This window comes from Empidonax traillii, unplaced genomic scaffold (assembly GCF_003031625.1).
Source record: "Empidonax traillii isolate 1590-97213 ecotype Southwest subspecies unplaced genomic scaffold, ASM303162v1 scaffold39:size2480183, whole genome shotgun sequence".
In the NCBI taxonomy this organism is placed as follows: domain Eukaryota; kingdom Metazoa; phylum Chordata; class Aves; order Passeriformes; family Tyrannidae; genus Empidonax; species Empidonax traillii.
Genome location: NW_020955232.1, coordinates 2,787 through 24,403, shown reverse-complemented (window position 1 = coordinate 24,403; position 21,617 = coordinate 2,787). Strand labels below are relative to the sequence as shown.

General features: G+C 41.3%; 1 protein-coding gene across 2 annotated transcripts in view; it reads right to left on the bottom strand.

Moving 5' to 3' along the window:
• The window catches only part of CYTH3 (cytohesin 3), a 46,888-nt gene that overhangs the window by 24,096 nt on the left and 1,175 nt on the right, over positions 1-21,617 (bottom strand). The gene's annotated exons all lie outside the window — the stretch shown is intronic.

Sequence of the window (21,617 nt, the reverse complement as noted above, 5' to 3'; positions counted from 1 at the left end):
GAGCACTTAGATAAAACTGCACATTAATGCAACATCTTTAAATAATGGTATTAATATCAGAGCCAAAAGATTCCAGTGTCTCTTGATAAGAATAGAAGAATCAGGATATAACTGAGTGGGAGTTACAGCACTGCTCAGCTTCCAGAAATTATTGGTATAGGCAATATTTTCCTTCCATTCACACAGAGAAGGGGTGATGACTCCTCAGAGTCCTATCCTGCAGTCACCACAAACGGGCCTGTGTGAAGATGTTTGCCTTATTCTCATCCTTGTGTATCATCACTGCCTCCCTTTACTCATGCTGTGAGAAAACATATCAGGAGGAAAATGAATGCACTGAAAAAAAGGTTCTTTAAAGGCTGCTTGTGGCATTCCAGCCTGGAACTGCCGAGGCTGAAGGTGTTTGCTCAGGAGGCTCCATGGCTTTACATCCATTGCCCCTGTTGCTGGGACTCTGTGTCTTAAAAAAAAAAAAAAATTAACAGTATTTCTGTATTTCAATGAAGGCTTTTGAAATATTAACAATGAAGGACAATGTGCATTGAAATATCTTTACAGTCCTATACAAATATTGCAGGTCCATGGCAAGGGCTGGGGAGACCCCTCCCCATGAGCCACCCTTTGGCCTCCAGCAGCAAGAACACTTCTGCTGTTCCAACCCTGTGTTCACACAATCCTCCACACAGAAGAGCTCTCAGAGCACACACTTGTTCTGTAAAACAAATCCTGGAGCTGTCCTGCCTGAGTCATTTCTGGTTTTTTGGTGTTTCACCAATCTAAACACTAAGTAGACAGGATGGGAGGAGTTAGCATGAACATTTAAATGCTAAAGAAGAACAAAAGCGTTTCAGTGCAGTGAACAAACCCCACGGGTTAGTGAAAACTAGGAGCAAACCCCATGACAGAAGACAAAGCTAGTACTTTCCAAGTCCTGATATCCTCACCTTTTTCAGGAGTAAAATTTAAATAATTTTCCAGGTCTCCAATGGTATTACATGAACCAAAACTCCCGAGTTTAACTTCACTTCAGCCTCTCGATTGGCAGTCACCAGCCAAAGCCACCTCACCCAACCCCTTCAACCGATCCAGAGTTCAGCCTCTCCAGAGGACACAGTGAAACCTCCACAGCCAGCAGAAAGCAAACATCCAACAATCTCTAACGACAGACAAAACACTCATTCTGTAACCCTACTTATGAAGCAACACAACTGCCTGGCTCTCCTTGCTTAACTAACTTTCTGGTTTCATCAAGATAAATATTTTCCTTCTTGTGTGTCGGTCCCAAATTGGTGGTCCTCGGTATTTGCATTCCAAGCAAAGAACAATTAGATGGAATTTCATTTTGCTGCAGTTGAGACATCTTGCAAGTGTAAAGATATTTACACAATGCAAGGCTTAAAACTAAACAAACTCATCCTCGCCCATGCACAGAGTGGGGAGACGTGTTTCTTCTGGCCTTTAAAATAATATACATCCACCTCTGAGAACAAATCTGATTGTCTCAGGACATTTGCCTCAACGGATGTTCTCAGGCTATCTCTCTTCCTTTCCCCCCTACATGCTCCCTTTTTTTTAAACTTAATTATAGGAACGTTTTCCAGCTTTCAGACAAGATGTATAAACAATTCTGTGACCACTTGTGGCTATTAAAAATTCCATACAAGTTTTCGTAGGAGGACATCCTTCTGAATGGATTCACTTCTCAGTGCAGAAACAAACCACATCTGCACTAAATTCAATCAGTGAAACCAGCTGGATTTGGTTGCTTCCTTCTTTTTAACTCCCTTATTCGAGAATCTTTGCTATGAAGTCTGTTCCAGCATAGGAGCACAATCACACTTTCATTAAGAGGGGGGAAATAATCCTCTGCACAATATCCTTTCGCACACAAGAAAATCACCAGTTGGTGGTATGAGGAATTTAGGGCAGAATTCATGGCTTGCAGAGTTATTTGGAGTTCTCAGTCACGAGGGACTCTGTGGCCAGAAGGCACATTAGTGGCCAAAGGCCGAGGAGAAGCTCCAACACACCCCCAGCCTTCTCACTGTTCAGCTGGAAACCACCACACCATCACAAGATGTTCCTGAAAACATTTTTCAGGCAAGTTATAGTTAAGATATTATCCTTTTGGGCTTCTAATAATATGAGGGGGTACCCTAACAATATTAATCCTGTTACCACATAAAAATACATTTTCAGGAATTTAGAGGAAATAGTTTCCTTGTGGCCTGCTAAACCTTTGAGATTTTTTTCTTTTACTTCTACTGCACAGTAGATTTATTATATCAGTGATGCGCACTTATGGGGTTTTTTTAAGAACAAACAAAAGCATAAAAAATTGGAAATATGAAATACATTTTTATTCTAGACAGAAAAGGTCCAGCAGTGTTAACTGCACCACCAAGTGTGAAATCATCTCTTGTCCAAAAAAACCAAACAGTATTTATTATAATCCATAAGAATTACTTCAAACAAGGCAAGATTATGTTTTTGTCCTGGTCAGAAACAGCCATACATAATTTAATTAGTGTTAACATCTCTAGTCAAGTAGAAAGTAGGCAGTTGCAAAATTGTGCAAAATCGGGGTCGAGGTAACATCGACCTGGAGGGAAGGAGAAAAATCCAATGCACACGTTTTACCTGCCTCCCCAAACCCACCTGACCTCAGGTGTCACACAAGGCAGGCCCTGCCGGGGGAGCTGCGAATTTGCTGCTGTCTCTGGAGCACAAAGGGAAGAGGAGTTTGCAGCAGCAGCAGGAGCAACAGCAGCACATGTGCCTTTACAAACTGTGTGTGCAGAGAACACGAGCAACAACAGCTGGGCAGGGAAGGAGGGAGCATAAAGGCTTCCCAAAGCTCTCGCATGAGCTGCTAATCCTCGCTGCTGGCCATGAGCTGCCCTTCTTAACGGCACCAGAGCACAAAGAGGTGCTTCACAGCAACTTCCACATCTTCACCTGGCACGCAGATGTACCCACAGAAACCCAAGAGGCACCTCCCTTGCTTTTCAGCTCCTAATTAGGCCACTGCCACAGATACCGGCCATTAGAAAGCAGGGTGTGATTTAGTTAATGAGTATTTCTTTTTTACTGTCGATGCCCTGTTGTTTTCATGAACAGGCAGGGCTGAGAGTCACCATTACATTATATTCGCCTTTTACTTCAATAATGTATTTTATTTCACCATTTTATATATTTCCATTAGGAAACCAAGTGTTTTGCAACAACTAAATAAAAGAACCACTTTTAAGCAAATAAAGGAGCATCACTTGGGGAGAAAGAAGAAAAACCACACAGGGACAAACTCTGAGTGAGACTGCACAGGTAGTGGTCGGTACCAGCTCCTGTATGGTCCTGCACGGCTTTGCTACTTTAGGTGTTTTTTCTGGGTCTGTTTTTGCCCCAGTTTAGCAGGAGAAATGGTTTCACCAAGGGACCACAGAACAGGCACAGCGGAAAGCCCTGGCAGCGGGGAGGTACAGGGGACAGAAACCCCCCGACATCAGGCAGCCCTAAAAGCAGCTGAGCTCAGCCCCAAAACCCCACCCGTACAGGCTGGATTCTCTACATCCTAAAAGTAGTTCAACCTGATATTAAAAATAGATAAGCATGGATTTCCTTTTAGAAGCATTTTTCCTTTGAAGTCGCTCTACTCTTGCTTCAAGATTCAGAAGATGCTTCTAGGGCAACTTTTCTTTCTAAAATATGTAAATACAAATTACTGAATATGAAAAGAAAGCTGAGTTTAACTTAACATTCTAAGTCTCTTACCCAAATACATTAATACTTGCATTAATAATATAAAGTGTTAAAATATGCATGGCCATGCATATTTAAGAAGTGCAGAAAAATTTGATGCCAGCTAATGTGGAAATTAAAAAGGGAGCTGCTGGCCACACTGCAGTGTTTTGGAAAGGGCTACGAACAGATCAGCACAGGTACAGGAAATACTACCCAATACAACATGTGCCTTCATCAGCATCAGTTACCAGCTACTATTCAGGAATTGTGGTGAATCACCATTCAGATTTCAGTGCTGCAGCCACACACTGTCACACTATCACATCCCAACATCACGGTCCTCCTTCAGCACAGAAAACAGTAACACCCAAGTAATGTGGGACAAACGCAATGCAGGGCAGTGCCAAGCACTGTAAGTAAAAATGCACAGTCTTGCCTTGTCCTGCTTGTTTAGGCACAGTGGGGCATTTATAGTGCCTTAAAATTTTCTTACTCTGCTTTCAGCTTTTAACAAAATGACTGCATTTGATTTTTTTTTTCTGCTCAGCAAATAACGGGGAGGGGTGATGAGAATCAGCTTTGTGTAGTAATACCATCGCTATAAATACAGGTATCACCCTTCCAAAAATAAGAGGCCTCAAGCCTTTCCTTTACACTGCATCAGATCAACAAAACACTGTCAAACAGAAACAAATTATTTTTTCCCCCTCCTCAGTATGTATGCTGCAAGGCAGAGTCTCACAGATAAATGATTTGGGGAGAGCTCAGTAATCATCTTCTCTCTGTGGAGCGTCCATATGTGCAAAACTGGAGAAACAAATGGGGAGCTTATGTAGTGCTAGAGCTGAAATCAAATACATTTCCTCTGATGTTTGCATTTGAAAGCCTTTGCTTATAGTATACTACATTACAGTGTGCACTGACCCAAATTTAGTCTTTATAGAGTGAAAGTCTATAAATTCTGAGTTGCTTTTGTACAGTTTCATGGCGAGATCCAGGTCACCAAAAAATTTAGCACGCCCGAGCAAGAGAATGATCCCACAGTAACACCAGGAGAGGCCATGGAGAACAGCTGAGAGCACTTAACAGATCCACTTGCAATGCTGAACAGCCACATTTTAAGTGGGAGTCTTGGGAAGAAAATCAGGGTGTCCCCTCAACACTGCCTGGGAGGTGAGAGGGACAGATCCCCACGGCAGCTACGCACAGCACTGCTGAGTGGCACAGCAGAGCTCTCCTGTCAGCATCTGAAACCCTTCACTCACTGCAGCACGATCAAATGGCAGCAAAAGAGCAGTGGATTTTGCTTGCCTGCAGCAAGAAGAGGAAATTCTGAAATTTAAATGTCTAGGTGCAATAGCTTTCAAAGAGCAACATCTTTTAAGCCACACAATAAGAGCAGGATGCACCTTTTAACTTGGGGCATTTGTGATTTTGCCCAATAAAAGTGTAGCGTGTTACTACACAGAATCATCCAAAGAACTGGATGGAAAGGGGCTGGATGGTCCCAAGACCAGTTTCTGTGACAGCACAGTTCACTTGTGACTGAGCCAAATATACAGGCAATACTGACAGGAATTAAAAAACACTTCAGCTTTAAACAACTCCTCAGCTGACCAGCATGGGAGAGTGACCTGCACCGACTGCTGATGGAAAACAGGTCAAAAAAGCCCCTACAGATTGGGAGACTGGATTGGTGAATTACTGCTGCCACTGACCAAGACTGGGCTCTGGGTTCACTTCAGAGGGTTTGGGACGATTCCTGGCAACTCTGCGGAGTGTGGGGCAAAGTTTAAACTACTGGAGGAGACAGGACTCTTTCTCCTCACAGTCCCAAGGAGTATGTGAGGAGGAAAAGGAAAGCAAGGACACTCCATCTCCCACTGGCACACAAGTCCCAGGAGTCCCTGTGAACAACTGGACTAACCACAGATGTTCTGCTGCCAATCTAAACTTCTTTCAGCTGCAGAATCCAAGCATCTTGGACCAAGGATGGGACAACTCCTTCTGAAAGCAGAGACTAAGTCATCACTTGGGTGAGGAAGAGGCAAAAAAGAACACTGATTCCTTCAGTTTTTGAAATGGCACGAGAAGGAAAAAAGAATAAATTGCAGCAGTGTGTTTCAGCTTCACCCTTACAAAACGGCTGTTTCCCACATCACCCCCAATTACTGGGAAGAGGAAACGGTTGGCTGCCATGCACCTACATTTTTCCCTAGGACAGCCCTTGGAAAATAGACTTGAAAAGCAAACACACCAGAGTGGTAGCAGACATTCCTGTCAGATCCATTTCGAGTAGCAGCATGGAAAATTGACAGGAATGTCGCTGAGCAGCTGCAGAGGGGTCCCGGAGCCCAGACCCTGCTGTCGGCTGCCAGATACCCCCCAATCCTGCTCAGTGTACAGGCACAGCTCATCAGACCTACTGTGTTTCCAGCAAAACAGTTGGGGCTCAGACAGTCTTTCTGTGACAAATTTCCATCTACATCTCCTCCTGGCAGCAAGGGCTCTGCTTGTTAGTGGGGAGCACGAGCCGTTACTTAGGACTGCCGGCTGTTTCTAAAGCACACAATCCAGTTTTCAGAAAAGGCAAGGCAAAGTTCATTTTCCCCCCTTCCCCCATCCCTGCCCCTGACACAGCTCTGGAGTTAGATTTCAGAAGAGCATTTATTGCAGAAGCTTTCTATTTATTCATTTTCCAAGATCAGTTGCACGCTGAAGGAGGTGGAGCAACTGCCGGATTTGAAAGCGATTTTCCTTCCCTGAAGAATGTCTCCAAAGGCAGCTCAGAGTGCCACACAGGACTGCTCATCTATCAAGGAACTGCTCAGGCAGCATTTACATCCTCCCAAAATGAGACTGAGTCCAGGATGCACAATTCTGTGCACCATGTGATGCCCTGATGTTGTGAAAGCTTCGACATTCCTGCAGCCTCCTCCAAAAAAGTAACCCTGGTACCTGCTATGGAAACCACTCAGCTGCAGCACCTGGAGAGAAAAACACTATAGGTAAAACAGTATTTTGCTTCTTGGCTATCTTAGGCTTGAACTGCTCTAGTTTCTTCCTATTACATCAACAGGGCCACGTGCCCTGTAGTCTGAAAGGGCATCGAGAGAGTCAGGAATTTACTCACAGATTTGTCAGTGAAGGAACAGTAAGGCTCAGTTCAAGACTGCAAACCATTTTCAGATTCTCAGAAAAGAGTCTGCCTGGCTTTTGTGAATTGCTGGTTGCCACCACACCATGAAACAATTAGCCTGACAGGTCCCTAATCCTGATATAAAAGAGCTTTTTATCTGGTCCACTGATAAGAAGTCTGCTGGAGGGATCCACTTACCGTAAGGTCAAACCCCTGGTGTCTCATTCTTTGCTTGGCACAAGCCCATCAGCAGCTCATACCAAATCTGGCTCTCCAGACTGCCAAAACAGAGCACATTCAGCATCTGCTGGAACCCTTGTCAGTACAGACATAAGTTATATAGTACAAAAAGGAAGATTTTTCATACTCCAACCAGACCTTCTGGCATTCTGATCAAAAACTCATTTGAATAAAGACATTCTTGCATTTAAACTTGCCCTAAATGTTTCGACCAAATCTGCTAAAATATTACATTGGCCTTTCTAAGCTGTTTTCTCTGCCCCTTACTGGCAAAATCACTGCATTCCTTCCAGAGATCAGTGAAAAATAATCTGAACACATAATCTTTTGTACTTTATTTTCAAATAATTTAATCATTTTTCTCAGCTAAGTACTTAACAAGAAAAAAAAAATCATATCCATACAACTTCAAAGATCTAAGTAATTTAGTTTCATTACTCTCAATATCTCAGACTTACAGCATAGAAAATTCAGCATTTTCCCTGCAAATGTAAGCAACTGGCATTCAACCCTCAATCTCTTTTTAAATCCACCAGCTCCCACCGCTCCTATTAATAAACATTCTTTCTCAGATTTCCCCTTCATCCTGCCATGCTCGGATAGGGAACATTTTTGTTGACTGGGAAACAATTGAGAAGGACCCAATGTTTTAGTTCTGCTACCCCTCAAAATGACAAAAAGGGTATCACTTCCTAAATGAGTAAAACCTACAGGAAATGGTGATTTCTTCACCTGCAGATACCAGCTTCATCGACAGCATGGCTGGCTGGAGCCTCTGCCCAACACCTTTGCAAAGAGGCAGTGTCCCCTCAGAGCAGTGTCCCACCTGTTCACTGCCTTGCACAAAGGCGAACTTTGGACAGGGCTGAAAAAATCTGACTCATATTAACATACCTGCAATCACCCTAAATTTGCCTTAGGCAACCAGAAATCCCGAGCTGTAACTTGTGTCAGGAGTCTGCAGCAGGTGTGTGCAGCTCTGCTGCCACAGCTCACGGGATGAGGAGTGGAAAAACCTACGGATGCAGTTCAGGAATTCTCTGTGTCACAAACACGGACAACACAGCAGGGAGTACAGAACACCTGGAGAATGCCATTCACAGGTCACCTCCTTATCGCTTTAAGTATTTCCTGACCACTGAGAAAAGCTGTTGGCAGGAAAAGTGGTGGCACTATTAAGCATAGGTTTTTGTTACCAATAATCATCTAAGCCTGACAGCCTCTGTCTAGTACATCTAGACAGGCTGCAGTCTGGAGTCCACTTCAAAATTATACAAAAACTAGTTCTAAAATATTCTTCAATCACAGTATCTGTGCTACAATCTTTCCAATGTCTTAATAAAGTGGACCTTGACATTTTGTTGGAAGCATTTGAAGCTGGACCAGAACACAGGAGTGCCAAACCCAACTGACCCTGAAGATGTTTAACCAGTATCACCACATGTCCAACAGCTGGTTCTGAAAGTTACACTGTGATCCTTTACAGAGAAAAGGTCAACAAAAATCACTGCTACACAAGTTTTTAACTAGATTCCATCAGATCTGACTGCAAATATTCTATCATGACGTTTACAAATGGAAGCACCTAATTTTTCTTTTTCCTGAATTCTTCCACAGTTGTACCTCAAAAAAAGTCTCATCATGTGCCAAAGAATCTCAAAGCATAATTCATTACAAACTATCAAAGTCTAGACATCCTGCATTACCCTAGCCTAAGAACTTATGAAAATAAAACCCTGTCATCCATTTTCCATTCTAAATGCCAAATTGGTCACTAATGAAATCTAAAAATACCTCCCACTGATGTAATGGTGATGTACATGCTCTCCCCAACTCCTGCAGCAGCAGCTCTGCACGGCACACAAGATGTGCTCACACTCCACTGATGACATGTTTTCCATAAGAAATGGCAGCAATGGAAAATGACAACTTCTACAGCCCCGCCGAATATAATCAGGACATTGTTCATTAGTGCCTGCCACCACTGCTAACTCTGCCCCACAGAGTCTCAAGAGGAAGCCAGATATAGTAGCGAGAAGCTGATGAACTTCCAGCTGCAAGGGGGTGGGAGTGAAAGGAAGCAGACTGATTAGCTGAATAGATTTATTGTAGGCACATATTCTATGCTAAAACCCTGTATCTGCTTTGACATAAATTTTTTTTGAGTCGTTTGACTGTTCCCAATTCAAATACAGGAAAATGCTATCAGGCTAACATGTGTTTGTTCAGCAGGAAACCCTTTCTTCAAAAATGTAAAACAAGGTAGTGAAAAGCCAGAACTTTGCTAGAATTGTTGTCCTATGATTTCTCAAATGTGAGAAGGACCTTCTGATGTTCTCCAGTCACATTAGAAAATCCTCTCCCAAGTCCATATGAGCTCCACAGAAAACCACAGCACAGTAGAAGTGGCAATGCAGCGTTTTCTCTCTCCAACACTCAAGACATCATCCTACCTTCTTCAATTTCACTCGTAGATTTTATTCTCAAGCTAGAAATATCTTCTTAATTTTTCTTCTAATGTATCCTGAATACAGCCAAAGCATCTTAAAGCAAATCTGTAAGCAAAGCTGCTCATTTGAGTCACTGTGTTTTAACGGTCTTCAGTACTGACAGACTCTACACACAACCACCTCTGCAAAATGCACTGGAAGTTGACCTGCACTTCACAATTAACTGGAAGAGATTCCTTTGGGCTCTTCCCAATTCAAATAAATACCACAGCCTTTAAAAACTGGGAGAAAAGAACTCTGACTACCATTCTTACAAAACAAGGGTAAATAAAATGTAGTTCTTGTTATTTAATCACTGCAATAACAATAAAAAAATAAATAGGGAAAGCAAATTATTTGCCTGGTGTTCACTTAAAATATTATATTTAGAAGATAAAATACAAAGGTGCTTGGGAAAGGAAACAATCTGACTAAAGCTCAAACAGATGTACACAATATACATCACGCAATGCAGTAATAGAGCAATATAAATGTCATCATTTGTTTAATTAAAGAGAAGAGACATATGCCAATTAAAAAAAAACCCAAACCAGTACCAACTGTTACTGTCACTCATCCACAGGCAGCATCAGTCCTGCCACCCAAACAAAATCCTCATCCTTACCACTGGTATGGGTGCCCATGCTCCAGAACTCCAAAAATGACTTTTTACAAGGACATCATTGATGTTTCTGCATTGAAATTGGTTTGTGCCAGAAGTGTTTTGCCTTCAAAGCACAGTGTTTGTCCACATTTCACTTCCACTTTGAAGTCACAGCTCAGCTCCTTCTAGCTCAGGAAGGAAAAGAAGTTGTTGTTGCTGTTCTGTTCTAGCACTGCGGGGCAAAGTGCCAGGCTGTCCCACGGCCAAACACTGACCACAAACCTTTATCCTTTCTTTTTCACTTGTCCTCCAATAAAAAAATTAATACAACAACCAATTAAGGCACATGGAAGAGAATGCACTGTCCAGGATTATGTCTGAGACAGTAGTTATGTTTTAAAATTCATGTCACTGGCAGTACTAAAGGAAATAACTCACAGCATTTTAAGCCAGCTCTTCCAGTCAATCAGGACTTACAATTTGTATACTATTGTTATTAAGCTTATTAAATTAGACTGGTGCAATTACGAACTGATTGAGTCACGACATTCAAAACTAAAGACTTGAAGTAACAGTGAAAGAACTCTCAAATTCAGGGAGCTATTTGATGGACTCCATCAGCCAAGCTCAAGTTTGGAATGAAGATTTGGAAAGGAAGACGCCCAAAGGACAGAACATTCCAACACTGGCATCTCTAGTCTCAAGTAACTAAACAACACCATGATTTGCTACAGTTCTAAAGAAACCTAAGAAATGTGACCTTTTGTCAAGGGGGAAAAAAACCAAACTGTTTTGAAAGCAAAAAGAATTTATTACTTTGATCACCATCAAGTAGTCTTGCCATTCCCTCCACCTGCTGTATTGCTCACTTATTTCATTTACTCTCAATCCAAGGCATGGTCTATGGAGTTGGAAACACCTCATATATCAAAAATAAACCAAATTCTACAGAGAAATATTAGGGTCCTCCCCTCCTAACAGCCTTAGGCTCTGCAGAACAAAGACTAGTGAAACACAGAATAAGTGAAATTGGTAAAATCCAACCTGTTTTACATACTCCATGTTGTAGCATTACATACTGTACCCATGCCTTAAAGAGTAAAGAACTTTGTTTTAGCTAAAACCTTGTACTGGGAATGAGAAAACAGTATTTTCTTCCATTAAGTCACTCAAAAGAACAGCCACCTTCCCACTCCAACCAGCCAACTTTGTTGCTGTTTAAAAAAACAACCCAAAAACTCTTAGATGACTTCAAGTCTCCAGCAAAAATCTGAAGGCGTTTAAGTGTTTCAGGATGGGCTTTATGGCAGAGCTCTGAAATGGATACTCCTAGTTCCTGTTGCTTTTACTGGAATATTTTTATGGAGAGTCACTTTTTTTCCCACCCTACCCTTTTCCTTTACTGAATTTCCACACAATAACTCCGATCTGACCATCACCGGACATCTGAACAACAATAAAAGAAGTTCCAGCTGGATCCTGTATTAGTCCCAGCTGCACAGGATCTCTGGCTGCCTGCAGAAAACAAGAGAGCCAACAGCAAAACGGTAGGAGAATTTCTTTGAGCAGCTTACCTTTGAATAAATTGCTTTGCCACAGGCTACTACAACAAACCGTTATACTCCTCAGAGCAAACTGATGGTACTCTTCCTATTTTTCACCTCTTTTCAAAAAAAAAAGGCAAAAAAAATTAAAAATTTTAAAAGTTCCTTCTTCGAAAACCTTTACTACAAAATGCCAGAAAATAATCATCTCCATATGCTCTTTCAAGTCTAACATACCACAATGGATAGGTCTGCCAAGTCCACCCACCCACAGGCTCCCTAAACTTGAGAGTATTATTTGTATTTAATTTGGATTACCAATTTCACCCAACCTTTCCCCTTCATAACACATGGGGTTTTTTCAAGCTTACTACACAGGTAGAAGTCATAGAAGGCAAAATAAATAAGTTTCCAGCAAAATAAGAACAATAACATAACACATACTCTCTATATTCTGAATTCACAGCGGAAGGACTTCAACTAGTCTTCTTTTTATGTTTGCTCTTATAAAATATCACCTAATCTTTTAGAACATTCATGTGATACTATGTCATTTATTGGTACAAGACCAAGATTAAACATTGCAGTCTTTCCAGCTTACACTGCACAAAATGAGAGTGAAGAAAGTTACATGTATACTGATTTTTTTTTTTTTTTTTTAAATCACTGGGTGTGGGGAAGCTTCCTCTCAGATACTTAAAAAAAAGAAAGTTACTATATTTAATGCACAAAAACCCACTTCCTATAGCCAAAAAAATAATCAACTCCATATGTCCTGTTTATCTGTCCTTGCTAAAACATGTAGAGCAAACTGAAATGTAACCAGCTGCCTGCAAAGGTTGACCTCACATAATACACACGAGACAGGCTTAGGACCCAGCCTGAGATTCCCAGCTTACAGAATTAACCAGCAACACCTACACAAATAAACCAGCCACGTACCTGAAACCTTTTTAATCTCTCCCTTCTGCGACTGTAAATGTTTTCATAGACACAACAGGCACTTCCCTAAACTCTGACTAACCTTGGCTACCAGTTTCAACTTCCACTGAGGAAATACAAACTGCAATTCAGGAATAGCAGCACAAACGATAAGAGATGGTGGGAAAACAAGCACAGACATTCTCCTTGTCCCCAGATGAATGCTGGATGCTGCTTTAAAATGCTGGGAGTGCATGATATGATAATTTTAATAACTAGAAGGGTATAGTAGGTCAAGACTGACTTGCAGAAGAGAAAGTTAAATCATAATAAAGTTGTATAAAATAAAACAGTTACTCTTGAGTCTATAAACACACAGTTCCATAATATGGACTACCCATTTAGGCATTTACATGACAGATGCTACAGGCAAAATGAGTTTTCCCCTATTAGTGTATACTGGGGTTGCAAAATACAAGACTAAACCAAAGATAACATCAGCCTGACGGAGGTTCTTGAAGGTGGACTCCTGAAATATGAAGTGCTTGTTCTGGGTGGGTCCAAGCAGAACACTTTCAGTTAAAAAGAAAAGAAAAAATAAATTAAAAATAGATCCAAAAATAAGAAAAACGAAAAAAGGGAGAACCACAAAACACTGCAGAGATGCACATTCACCTACCCCACACAATGAACTGCAGAGATCAATCCACAGATCTGTTATAATGGACCATCAGTGCACACAGTTTGCACACAGCAGCTCCTGAGTGGGCAACTGGAACCAGTGGAGCACTGGCCATGTACAGGAGAGGGGTCAGGTCCTTCTCAGGGAAAACTGAGAATGGTCCCACACAGGACCAAGCCCCTGCCCTGTACACACAAGGAGTTCAGTGGTCAGAGACAGAGCCACAGGCTCTTCGTGCAACCACTTTGGTTTAACCTCAGCTTCCTGCAAAAACTTCCCTCCACATGCCCCAGCTGACCAGTTACAAGACACCGAGACAAAAACGTGCAGCAGCTTTACACATTCAAAAATTGCATTTGCAAGGGGTCAGAGCTGTGCTGAGGAGCTCACAGCCTGGTGGGAAAATTCCTCCTCGGTGCAGCAGAATGACGGGGCAGGAAGTTCATTAGTCCAAACTTCCATGAGTAAGAAACAACAAAAAAAAGAGCATTTGGAATCTGACTCCTGAATATAAGAAATTGCTTCAAGCAACCATAATTCCGTATTTTATAATAGCCAATGCAACTACAAATGTCCCTTTTGACAATTCCCCCTCTCTCTTGTAGGAAGGCAACGGGATCTGTTGATGTCAGAATGTGACCCTCCAGACAACACTGCTTGTGAGCTAAACAAGGACCTTATTAAGGAACGTGGTATCTACAGTACATGAAAGCAAAAATGTAACAGCAAATAGACTCCTGAATACTTGGAATTCAACAAGAAAACAGCATGAATGGTAATTGCAATACAAATCAGATATTAAAACCAAAAATTTTAAAAAGTCTCCATTCTAGAAGTTAATTAATTAATTAATACACTGAGTATTAATGAGGCTGTTGTATAAAAATGTAGAGGTGACTCATTAAGTGATTACATCTCACGGTTCCCTTAGAGAAAACAGTATGAGGCAGTTCCCTTACTTGCATATGCTAATTTTTCAGTCTGTGAGCACCAGAGGGATTGGACACGTTTCTTTTCCTACCCGTCAACTCCTCCTGCCAACGTGCGCCCTGCGCAGCCTCCATTTCAATCTCATTTGACTGAGGAGTAAATATTCCTACAAGCTGTGTGAGAACTGGGAGCTAGATAGGAGAGCCACTGAAATGAATTCCCACAGTCAGCATTAGGCTCTTCCATACCCCAAGAGTCAGCACACTTGTGTTTCGTTGTTTTCACAGAGCTTTCTTGTTTTGTTAACAAATTCAACGTATTTTGTCTAAATATCAGTGCTGGTTTCTCCTTTGGTGTTAAGGACCTGGGTCTGCAAAGAACAGCAGCAGCTCCTCAAAATCCAACTGAGCCCTTGGGTGTGACAGCAAAAACCAGACCTGAATTCAGATTCAACTCTCGCAAACGGGCTGATCTTCCATCCTCACTGAAGAATTTTCTCCTGGAATTCAGAAGAATTATTAGCAGAATCAGCAAACTCTGTTCTCACTGGGACAATTTCCTTTGGATTGCTAAATAACAGCATCAGCTTCAGTTCTTCCATACACTTGGCACAAGGTAACTATTTCTTTTTATAATAAACATCTGAAAATGAGGCTAATTAGTAAAACTATGCTAAGAAGCCCAACCTGTTGAAAAATTAGATCAAAGATCTCCAGTGTTCCAAATCCTAGCTGAGATCCTGATTTAGATTTCACAAGTTTCCAGCATGAAGCACTTCCTGTTAACTCCATGAGATCCTACAGGATTTTCAAACACTTTCTTCCCAGGAAATGCTAGATAATGGTTGCCTTTCAACATGTCAACTTGCATTGGAAACCCACTTATACCTTTGCATAATCAAATATCAGAAATTGTGGAAGCAGCTACGCACCACTTTATTTTCCTTAAATAAAACTTTACATTACCAAATAATGGTGCTTAAAGAACCTCAGAAAGTAATGAAATAAATGTGACACAGATGTTCACAAAGAAAAAAAAAAAGGAGAGAGAGAACAAGAATGTTTTTACTTCATAGCAACCAAATAGGTCAAGCCATTTCCTTCTTCAGGCAAATCTCAGAGGACCACAAAACACATGGTTTTCTAGTGGATTTTGTGTGTCTATCCCACTAAAAGGAAATGGTGCTGTCCAAAAGATTTGCAATACTAAGTTTTCCCATGAAATTGTTGAAATTAAAAGAAGGAAGTCATATGCAATTTAAAACAATTTGATAGATGTTAAAAGTTATACAAATGGCATAAATAAATAGACTTTTACTACCTAATTCATCCACCTTTCCTGTACAACACAGTGCTTGACAAGAATGCCCAGTGAAGAAGCCACAAATGCCAACGTTACGTCTGTTCCCATAATTTCTCTTCTGAGAACCTGAGTAAAATATGACATGTTCTTCACTTCCCTGGCATCCCTGTCCCCCAGTTCTGTCTGTTGACAGGTTTTCCTAAATAAACCAGTGCTAAGGACTTATTTTCATCCTCTGTGAACAAAGCACACGGTCGTTATATCCAAACTCTTCACTGAAATCAGTGCAATCCTTTCATACGTGCTTAGGTACTACAGGGAGACAAAGAGAAGAAGACATCATTAACTATCACTTTAATTTAAAAAGGAAGAAAAAAATCTACACAGATCCATTCAATCATCACAAAACACTAACCCACAGGCTGGGTAGCCCCATGCAGAAGTCTATAGAAAACGTCACACATTTTCACACAGAAAATGCCACAACCAGATTAATTCTATTTGTGCAATTAAACAGGAAAACTGATACTGCGTAGGAGAACACCTCTGAGACAAAAAAGCATTTCAGTACTTTTGCATTGCCCTTTCGCTGCCATATTTATTACAACTTCTCTACAGACAATTTTTTGGGAAACAATAAATCACAAAGTCTCGCTGTTTACTTGTCAATAACCACTGGCGATGTCAGCGTGTGTCCACAGACATCAAAGAGAGCAAGGGGGTGGAAGCAGCAGTAAGAGCTCTGGTTTAGACTCATTAAGCTTAAGACGACAATTTCGCAATCTCAGGATGTCAGACAAGCCAACATTTTAGCTGGGACAGATGGCACTGGATCCAGAGCACAGAGTATTTGCTGTGAGTAAGCTGTTTAAATCCGATAGTTCCATTTTTATTTGCAAAATTTGATTATCCAGAAATGAGACATAGAGAGGGAGGGAGTGTTAAACCAAGCACAAGGTCCTGCAAATCTTCACAACGTGAAGATGGAAGTAGAAAGATCATCTTCTGAGAGAAAAAGAGTGTAACAAGACATGAGGGGGAGGAGAGAACATTCAAAGAAGCCAAAAAAAAAAAAAAAAAGGAAGATTTCAAAAAGTATAGTAAACAGCACTAGTGGCAGCTGGCAGGACAAAGAGGAGGAAGGGAATGTACCGAGTACAAGGGGTCAGGACAAGTGTGGAGAGGACCTAGGGTGAACTTGCAGGAGATACTCTTCAGACACTGCCTGCAAACAGCTCATTCCATGACTTGCAACATGAAAAGAGATGCAGAGGTAGTTTAAATTTTGGATGTGGGCCCAAAGACGGCATGGAAAGAAGAATGAGACTAAAACAAGTTTGTATTGGGAAGGGAAAGAAGGGAACAAAAGATAGCAGCAGGTGAGACAGAGCTACAGTTCAAGTAAAATACTTGAAAGTTTTAAAACCTTTTTGCTACAAGAGGAAAGCAGAGACATCTAAGACAAACAGATGGAAAACACAGTCAGAGAATCAGAGAAAGGTCTGGGTTGGAAAAGACCTAAGAGCTCATTTCAGTCCAACCCCCTGCCATGGGCAGGGACACCTTACACCAGGCAACATTGCTCCAAGCCTTGAACACCTTCCTAAGCCTAACCCCAGCCCTAACCATAACCCTAACCCCAGCCCTAACCATAACCCTAACCCCAGCCCTAACCATAACCCTAACCCCAGCCCTAACCCTAACCCAAACCCCAGCCCTAACCCTAAGCCTAACCCCAGCCCTAACCCAAGTCCTAACCCCAGCCCTAACCCAAGTCCTAACCCTAACCCAAATCTGCCCTCTTTCAGTTTAACGCTGTTACTCCTTGTCCTAACACTGCACACCCTCATAAAAAGACAAACTGGAGGAAAACCAGGGTTTTTTTCATTTTTCCTCGAAAAATTGTTCAAAATCCTATTAAAAAGAAAAATAGAAGGGGAAGCAATAAATACGATGAGATGAGAAATTTCATGTGAGCTGCAGATCATATCTTGAAAAACAGTACATTGCCTCACCTTCTGCAGCCCTTCCACTGGAGAAAGCTCTTCCAGCTGCAGTGATATTAAAAGATTGCAATACTCATTTGGTAAGAGTGGCCCATGGGAAACCCACTTTCACGTGGCTGTTACTGCAATTCCCAGACACTGCTCTGCAAAACACACTCTGTTCCTGTAAGTAAATCCTGCAGCTCTCTTTCCCAGCTGTACCAGTGCAGACAGATGCTGTTACAGGCACACTGCTCCCCTAAATCCTTACGTGCTTACACTGCTGAGCACGTCACCAAATGCCATTATATAACAATACATCCAGTTTGGCGACCAAAGACTTCTGGAAATTCTATCTGCCAAAAATTCATGTTTTCTTCCAAGTCCCAGCTAAAAATATCGAACATTAGGTTAAGAAAAACTTAATGTGTTACTGCAATTAACAAGCCCGTTTTCTGACACCACCAAAAATAACTAATATTTACAGTATAATTATTAATATCTTATTATGACACTTTTTACTGCAGCAGTAACAGACTAAGTAGTTTGGGGTTAAAAATGAGGAGCCTACTGAGCTGACAGGGAAGCCATAAAAATATGAGGTTAGTTTAGCACGAAAAAATATTTATTTAGCAAAAAGAGACTTAGGATGAAGCTCTGCTAGCTGGTAAATGCCTATTTATGTCATTTAGTTTTTTTGTGTTCCATCTCTGTATCTGCTCTTTTTCTCTCCCTAGAACCAAGCCAAGTGGTTACTTTACCACTCAGGTGTATTTTTATATTCTTGGTATTTCCCTACAGTGCTATTTAAAATTACAAGCCCTCCTCTAAAAGACTTTTGGGACAACTTTTATTTAAAACTACTGGTACAAGTTATCCACTTTGATGGGTAGGGATTGAAACATATTTAACGTTCTTCTGTGTTAAAACACATTTGTTTATAATAAAAGGAACTCATAAGAGAGGAAAACATGGAGAATTAGTGTTAAATGCAAAGCAAATGTCTAGAACCATGAGGAGGCCACGTGGCCCCTGCTATCTTTAATGTCTACCTTGGGAAGAGATTACAGTGCGAAAAGATGAGGCTGCTCGTGTCTAAAGTACAAATATATATATATTTAATCAATTTAAAAACTTCTTTCCTAAGAAAAATCGGGGGTGTTTGTTACATTTAACAGCTTTTACCTATAAATAGGTAATCTTTGCCCTGCAGCAGAACAGAAGTGACCCTGCTAAATCTGGTTTGGCAGCAAAGCCGCTCCCCTGAGCGCTCTGGGAGACGATCTGGTCTCTCTGTCTCGTGGACGGGTGTCTCCATTCTGCGCACACAACAGACCCAACGTGTTACCTGGCACCAGCACTGGCAAGAACAGCCAGCAACCAACGGAGCTTGGCAACGGAACTGCTCTGTCCCAGAAAAGCTCCAGCATTCAGAGACAAAGCACAGAGTTTGGGGAACGCAGGGAAACCTCAATGCCCTAATTAGTGCTGTAATTTGGTCTATTTGTCAAGTAGAAGCAGGATTTTAACCTTCTGGCATGTCTGTTTAGAGCCCTTTGTAGAGGCAGCTTAAAACAAACATACAGAAGTTGGTCAGTACCCAATCCTGCAGTCTCTTCCAAGAGGAATGGCACAGGATTGGATTTGGGGGACAAGAAAGCTGCTGCATGACTAGAATCAAATTCAGAAAACAAACAGAAGTACTATCCTGGGCCTCCAGCACTGTTTATACATTTCAATCTTCCAAAGGCTGCCCACAGCACTATTGAACACGAGGATCACGGGTCACTGGTACCACCAACCACCTCAATGGGAGCCCGCAAGAAAAGCCTCGGTCAAAGCACACAAGATGTGGTTTTAAAGCAAGTGAGGAGGGGGAGGAGGAGAAATTTCCTGGATTAAGTGAACCACAGAGATATTTTAATCAGAACACAAAGGCAAGCTGAGCCAAACACCAACTGACTCGGATCATATCACATCAATAATCCATGCACAGAGCCTCTGCTGGAATCAATGGGAGGCTTGTGCATAAGTGGATTGTATAATATAAATACACGGCCCTGTTTAGGGCTCCACACACAAAAGAGAAAGAGGTACTGAGAACAATTCCCTTAATTAACACTTCTGTTCCATCAAGGGCTTCTAAAATAATAAATTCTAACGTTACACAGCTCTGTTTTCATTCACAGTTTTTATCAGAGGTGGTAAAACAACCGACCCCATTTGACAAATAAGGGAACTGAAGCATCGGATGCAAATGAAACTGAAGAGCAGGGCAACAGGCAGAGCTGAACTGGGAATAGCAGCTTACCTTCTGAATCACAGTTTAGTGTCCTAGATATTTACATGCTTATCTAGTTCAAGTCTCTAATTAGGGTGACTCTGTGCAGTCCTCAAATAATTTTACATACTTCTTAAATACCTGTGCACAGCAAAATGCTTATCTCTAAGCCTTTCCCACTCAATAATGTTAATTTTGTGAGGATTTAGAATGTTCTGCGGAGGTTCAAAACACTGGATTGCCTTGGCCAGACTACCAAGGGAATCTCATTGCTCAGGTATCACAAGCCTCACTATCCAGTAACAATAAAGGGTTTTAAAACTGGCCGTCAAATCCACACTTTCACAAGCTTTCTACTATTAAAGAAAGAAAATAAAAGAGAAAAAAAACCCAAACAAAACAACTTGCAATTCCAAATACTAATGCATTAGCTGGAAATGACCAAACTAATCCTGATGTTCCAAACTGACAGTGATCCATAAGAAAAAGCGAGACTGGATTTCTATTAAAAAAAAAAAGTGCAATACTCACAAGAAGTCAGTGTAAAACGTCAAATACACCAATTGCAAAAAAATTTTCTAGTCTTGCTAGTCTGCAACTGTTTTACAATGAAGCCAAGTAAGCAGGAACATAAACTATACTGTAATTTGACCCAAAAAAGCAACATGTTTAATTAGGTGGTATGAAGTTATAAATAATAGTTTCACTTGCATGCTAGGAACAAATCTGAATTCACCTCTAGAACCAGCCTTTGGCTAAAGACAGATCGACTCCTCCCGAGGTCCTGAGTATTTTTCCTCCTCTGAAAATCCAACTCTGAAACGCTTTACACCTTATGAAAGATTGATTCAGCAGTGTGTCCACTTTCTAGTTTACATCTTGCACGTGATTAAGTACTATATCACATAGGGTTAGTGCCAGTAACATTTTAATTTTCCTTAACTACAGATGCAAGTCCATAATCCTGTGAAAATAACATATTTTGAGTTAAACGAGCTTTCTGTTCTTTACAATTACAGTGTTCAACTGCTTTGAACAATAACTTTTCAGGACTGGCTTGTTTTGTCTTCTGTTTTCCTTTTTCAGATTTTTTTTCAAGATTTAAGTCTACTCCTGACAAAACAAGCGCCTGCTGAGAAATGGCCACACTTCCAAACGACGGCTTGAAGAATTATTTTTCTGATTCATCACAGCATTATTTTTTCAAGTTGTCAAAACAAACACCACACCCACTTAATTTCCGAGTTCTGGTTAATTGTACTTGGAATCAGCAAGTACCGTGCAACTAATAATCATACGAGGTTTAGCCCTTACTTTAGCTATTTAGAGATCAGCCGGTGCTTTCAAAGGCAGCCTGTTTAGCATTTTATTTAAGAGATACCCTCATCACCTCATGCTGTACCACCACTGCACAGACAGCCACAGACACAGTGAATATAGGGCAGGCCATGAAGTCGATCCCTCTGCCCCAGGGCAGGATCAGCTCCTGCTCAGCCACCATTATCGCTGATGATACACAAGAACTGGTTATTTCAGGCAGCAGCTTTACACACGCACTCACAGAACCCATTATAAATTAAAGGAGGGAAGCGTGTGGCACGTCTGCAGCGCCTTAAACTGGGACAGCGCGCAAGCCGGTCTCCAATAAGATAAAAATTACAAATAAAAGCTTCCCCAACATGCGAGTCCGGATTTTCTAAAAGTAATATCTTGGCAAGGTTAACGCCGCCGCTGGAAACAGTTCACCTCTTTTAAACTG